Source organism: Haliotis rubra, unplaced genomic scaffold (assembly GCF_003918875.1).
Source record: "Haliotis rubra isolate DU_JTF1 unplaced genomic scaffold, ASM391887v1 Scf3, whole genome shotgun sequence".
NCBI classification, from domain to species: domain Eukaryota; kingdom Metazoa; phylum Mollusca; class Gastropoda; order Lepetellida; family Haliotidae; genus Haliotis; species Haliotis rubra.
The window spans coordinates 3,011,415-3,018,239 of NW_025766968.1; positions in this window are offsets into that span (position 1 = coordinate 3,011,415).

Below are 6,825 nucleotides of genomic sequence, written 5' to 3' on the forward strand. Positions count from 1 at the left end.
TAAAATTACAAATTCCAAAACACTACTTGAGCTCCGGTCCCAAAATATAACAGTGGCATTAAACTGAGTTTAAGATGAGCTTTCGTTTTGTCTGAGCGCCAATAAGGTGGTTTATAGAGAGATATAACCAAGGCTCATTATATTATGTCCCTACAAGAGTGTGTCAGTTTCAGGAACATTAGCTCTATGGCTTCCAGTCAGACAGCCATCTACATATGTCACAAAGTGACTGCTGTGTCAGTGGTTTCCATTATCACTCAGTCCGGACTGGCTGGATCTGTGTGTTGACCCTTAATATTTCACTAACTGTGTATCCGTTGAATATGAATAAAGTGTCACTGGCTACTGCTTGCCGCAATGCTATTCCCGTCAACGAAATAACATTTAGGTACACATTATGGTAGAGACAGCTATGCTTTTGAAACACCGCTACCCTTGTCAATATTATATCACCATGAGCTACAGTGTATCCGACTTCAAATCCCTGCGCTCCTCCGATCCGTCATTCACAACTCCAGTGACCCAAAGACCATGATACTTAGGAATAAAATACTTTGCATGAGGTCCGTAGAGTATGTGCCTTCACACAGTGCAGAGCTTCTCTTTCATCGTGAATCAACTGGCCGATCATTCAAAGGTGATTATAATCATGTATCAAACAGATACTGAAATAAGGTCGTAGACTACTGTAAACAGTCGCTGTCAGAATAGGCATGGATGGAGTCGATAGTTCCGTGTATTGGCGTTCACTGGGATAAGTCGTAGAGATGAAATTCGATCATGCATTGGAACACTGTGACTCTTTCCAGTGTCTACACGAACATGGGTTCAACATCAAAGTGTCAAATGAATCAGAAACACGCTTCCCACAGGAGTGTGGATGTAGTTCGTAGTTCAGATTACAAATATACATTCTCCTGTAAAAGGAATAAACGTCAAAGTAAGTCGTTGATATGATTATAACCATCAGTTTCATTACCATGCGCCCTCTCTTTTAAGGGACAGTCTTGTTAGCTTCAATTGACATAATGCTGAAAATAGGAATTATCTGAAAACTAACTTTGCATCAAACTTGGGATAAGTGATTATTTCCATGATATGGCAACAAGGAACGTGAGTTGGGCACAAGCGACGAAGGTAATAAAGATCTGAAACAAAGATCTGAAACAAACTTTCAGAAAACTAACATTGCATATATATATATATATAATGTATTATTCAAACAGCTGTTGAACCCAATATTCACACACTGTATAATCTTCGCAAATGCAAAACATGGTTCAAACAGGTGCCCAGTTCTTACACGCTGGGACACATCAGTAAACAGCATTAGATAGTAACATATGTTATACATTGTAGTTGGGATAACACTTTCTTAGTAAAGTACAGATGCTAGTACTTTTTGGGGATTGAATCCCATCCGGGATTCGAACCTGCACCCTCAGAGTCAGGCACCTAATCGCCAGCACACAAAGTCAGACGCCTAGACCGCTCAGCCACCGCGGCTTCCACAAAGCGCATTACATAGCGCATGAATTACATTACAAACGCGACTTTGTCTGTAAAGGCTAAATTGACCGTGTAACATACTACCCAGGATGTTCTTAGTCATGATTCCAAGTAGCTCTGTCTGAAAAATAGTTTTTACAAGTTGTCACGCATAGCACATTTTGTTGCCAACTACATCAGGTCTCTTAGAAATATATATCAATGCTGGCAAGTACCTGTCTGGAGACTGATGAGGAAAAGATCTATTGCTGATTCCCTGGATGGAACCAAAGTGGCGCAAGCGACGACTGCTGACTTGTGCATGGCATGTAAGAAACGTAATTGATGATAATTCGGATTTGGGAATACCATAAAATCTAAGTCTATCACTGGTACGGGAACGGTGAGATGCATTGACCTGTTGATGTTAAGTGTCTCATTTAAGCCTAAAATCGCACTATGGAGGCGCAGAGAAAGCTATAACCTGGATCTCAGAGGTGACATTTCATTCGATCACGTCTCTCTCTTGTCGGGATTTTGTTTGTCTATGAACGGAACGCAGTCGTTAACAGGACACGAAAGACGGAAGAAAGTGGTGACAAGTGTCCGACTGACTCTCTGACAACACAATAAACTTAGCAATAAATCTGTCGCCTTCTTATTTTCTCCTTAACATCACTCCCTGCTTAACGGATTTTCGTTAACTTACATTTCTTTTGTTCAGATCAGCTGCTACAATTTAACTGGAAAGTACCCTGCCATTCTCAATAGAATTGCGGTGCACAATATAAATGAATGTAGGCATCAACACTGAATTCCCTTGTGCCAGTTAAAAGATGTATAACTCGAGAGTGCCATCCTGTAAACTCCATTTTAATGTGTAACAGGGTCGCTTTTTTCTATCTATCACTCAAGTTAAACATACCCTTTAGAAGGGGTTGTAGTTTTACCGGAGCTTTTACGGAACTCGGACAAGCATTCAAACATGGATAGCTTGTACACGGTGACATACACTATACGTTTATCTTTCTATTGTCGAGTATATTTGGTCTTGATTTAAATGGTTGTGGTTTTTGTTTGGTTTGGTTTCTTTTACGTTGACCAGGAAAGTCATCCTAGCTATCCCAATACAAGGGAATACGTTTTACGCTGCTTTTGGCAATATTCCACCAATATAGGAATAGAACCAGAATGTGATTTTACACATTGTTTCATTGTGGGGAATCGAACTTGGTCTTAGGCATGCCGAGCGAACGCTTTAACCACTTGGCTACCCCAACGCCCCAGATAGAAAAACGATTATTCTGTTGAAATTGAATTAATGTGTGCAATATCAGTGGATTGCATTATCATTCAATGTTGGTGGCTTTATGGGCCTCTATTTTGTGTAATCGTTGCAAAAGTTATAATTACCCGCCATGAAGTGACATTTTATATATTTTAATGTTTTCATTTACAGTGCATTGGATTTGGAAGACAACCCTAGGACCGTTTATATTGCTTGATACAATGTTGCATTTATATCAGTCTGGCCAAGATAAAGCGCCGTTTTGCTATTGAGGCATTTGCCAAGGAGGAGAAGATGTCTCGCAGCCACCATCGTTGATTGTGCAGATGTTTCACTCAATTACAACGGACAACGTGAGGAAGAGATCGTATTCCGACCCAACGCCACATGCCCACAATCGACGATCTGACACCAGCAGAAACCGTCCAGAATGATGCTGTCAAGCAATGGGTGAGACACCAGCAACCTGCCCAACCATGTACACAAACACAGGTTTCGAGATTAGTCGCCAGTGGTGGTTCACAAAATCACAGTATTTGAGAACTGTCTGACTACACCTCTTTCTGCATTGTTGATGATCACGTTTTTGTGTGTTTTTGTTTTTCGCAGAGTAAAATATATTACAGTTACTGGAGGTGTTTTCGTACTTTTATAGAAACGTGGGTGGGGCTTGATTGGGGTTCATGTATTTACTAATATTTCTCCAGATCACTTCCACGCAAATGAAATGTTATCACCTATCACCTGTTTTAGAGTGGCTTATTTTTGCAATATAGAAGACATGCTAAATAGTGGATGGATAGCTGGATTATATCAGTCGATGAATACCAGTGTTTTAAAACACGTCAAATATAGCAATCATGATAAGGTGGACTTGCGATTACCATAACACAGAAGCCTGTTACTACAAGAACGACTAGGGCCATTGACCTGCTGACGCTTGTTATGTCCTTAGAGTCTAAATTTAATGAAAAGCTGGAGTTTTTCTGGGGAAGGTCTCATAGGTGACATTTCGTTGGCTCATGCTTCACTCTTGATGAATATTTTTGCTTCTTGATGGAACGCGGTCATGAAAGGTGGCTATGAGTTAAGAAATGTGTCCATTTTTTCTCCTACAACTATAAAACTAATCATGCTTAAACTAAGGAGATGATTTTTCTCCTTAACGCCACTCCCGGATTTATGGATTTTCACAAATGTTTAAATACGGGCACCCGTGAAGAGCCACCTCCTCGTGGTGGGTGCTGGGTAACGCTAAGCGCTCTTCAAACCCCCGTTGTGGATCCGGGGGCATAATTGGTCCACCAACCCGTTTGCCGTGGGTTGCGCCCCTGTGTCGGTGGAGGACGGGATTCTGGTGGTTGAGGGCAATAGGATCCTGGAACCGTGTTCCTGTTGCCCAACACACCTCTTTGGCCCTTACTTCACCTAGACGGGTGGTAGAACTGGCCCGGTTCTATCAATCGTCTGGTCACGCCAAGCCCTGTGCATGGTGATTATATTTGCACAATAAATTATCATTTGGGTCTTGGAAATTTAGATTTGCAATGTTTAAATTATTGATAACTTGTATTGCCTAGAGTCCTATGCCAGAAGGCGGTGGCTCATGGGCCAATCTGGTGATGTTGACCTCCAAATTCAATATGTGTCCAATTTCTTGTCATGTGCAAGAACCAGCCTGATATTTAATTGGTATACAAATATTGCTATTTGTGTCATACTCGCTGGAGTGTAACATCCCTGTATCCCTGGTGTCAGGATCTTGGAGATCCGGTGCTAATTGACATCGTCCTTGTTGACACTCCATGGTGGGTGGGGAGCAGGGATGATGGATTATTTTCCTTTCATTATGGCGTCCCCACAAGTTGGTTCATCTCGGAATGAAAAGAAGAGGAGACTGAACGAGTTAGATCACTCTAACACAAATATTTCTGCAAACGTTGAATCATGGGCTCGATTCTTGGTTACTGAAGCTACGGATTTTCTGCCAATTAAACTAAACCCGTTTGCTATTTCAAAAGCTATCTCTGGGATTTGTGGCGAGGTAAAGAATGTCACTCGTCTCCGTACTGGGTCACTTCTGGTGGAATGTGGACGGAGACAGCAATCTCTCAATTTGCTATCAGTTAAAACATTTGCAAATGTTGAGGTTGCTGTGTCTGTGCACAGAACTCTAAATACTCGTCGGGGTATCATACGTGAGCTGGGCACGGTGTTTGTATGATATGAGTGAAGAAGACATTGCTACAGAGCTTGAGGACCAAGGTGTTACGGCAGTAAAGCGTTTCACCATCAAGAAAGAGGGAATCTTTACTAAAACAAATACGTATCTGTTGACTTTTGCCAGATCTTCGATTCCGCAATCTTTCAAAGCAGGTTACTTTAACATCGGGGTGGATGTGTATGTCCCCAATCCACTTCGGTGTTACAAGTGTCAGCATTTCGGACATCGGTCTGATTCATGCCGTAATTCTGCAGTGTGTCATCGTTGTGCAGACTGTCAGAACGATTTTAAATGTGCAAACTGTGACGGCCCACATACTGCTTCATCCAGGCCCTGCCCTATATATCAAAGGGAATCGAAAATTATGAAAATCAAATGTGAAAAGAATATTCCTTATCTTTAGGCCAAGAAACTTTTCACAAGTCAGTCTTCAACTCAATTAAATATCTCATATTCCGCCGCAGTCACCCGCTCTGCAGAAATTACCTCTACTGCATGTCAGACTGACTTGAGTCAAGTCAGCTCAACCTTTATCATCAACGTCAGCCATGACACCAACTAATCCCAATATACGTCTGGTTCAGACAGATGAAATTGATTCCGTGATCACATCTCAAAACTCTATGTCAAAACCAGCCAGCGACCAACTTCAAAAAAAGAAGGAAAACAACAAACAAAAGACAAACCACCTTCTGTCCCTTTACCTTTAGTGGTTCCAACTCAGAATGCATATGGACCTCTAGATATGGAGGTTACTCCGTCCTCACAGGACAGGCAGAGGTACAGTTCCTCACACACCCGTCAACGATCGCCAATTGAGCCACCATGACTCATTGCCGACTTTAATGCAATGGAATTGCAGAGGACTAAGGAATAACTTTAATGAGATACAATTATTAATACAGGATTTTAAACCATCAGCATTATGTCTACAGGAGACATATCTAAAAAATACAGATAACTTTAATCTACGACAGTACAGTGATTATCACACTTTTTCTCCTATAGGAGATAAAGCAACAGGAGGTGCATCCATTTTGGTACGACAGGGTATAATACATAGCCCTGTCCCTCTTAATACCAATCTCCAAACTGTAGCTGTTCGTATTCCACTGCACATGGCACTCACCTTGTGTAGCTTGTATATACCTCCGTCTTCTGATATTCGACTGTCGGATCTTAAGAATCTATATGATCAGCTTCCGAAGCCATGTCTCATCATGGGCGATCTGAACGGTCACAACCCGCTTTGGGGAAGTGACCATACTAATACTAAAGGTAAAATCCTTGAGGAATTTATTTCCGATGATCACCTATGTATATATAACGATGATTCTCCCACTTATCTACATCCAGCTACTGTCCATAATTTAGATAAAGTTAAAATGTTAAATGCCAAGGCGCGACGCAGTTTTAAACAGAATAAGCGTCAGTCTTGGTGGAACTATGTTTCCAAAATAAATTCGCGCACACCGATTTCCAAGGTGTGGAACATGATACAAAGATAAAGTGCAAAGGTTAGAAATCTACCGTTCACCATTTAAAGGATGGTGATAATTTGTTAACTGATAAGGCTGACATTGCCAATAAGCTTGGTGAAACTCTCGCCAAACATTCGTCTTCATCCAGTTATGTCCCTGAGGTTCAGAAACATCAGAAACAACAGGAGAAGAAAAGAATAATTTTTACCTCAGACAATGGAGAAGACTACAATGAATGATTTTCAATGCATGAATTACGTACTGCCCTTGAGCAAGCTCATGATATAGCAACAGGGGCTGATAATATACACTATCAGCTCTGGAAACATTTACCTGAATCATGT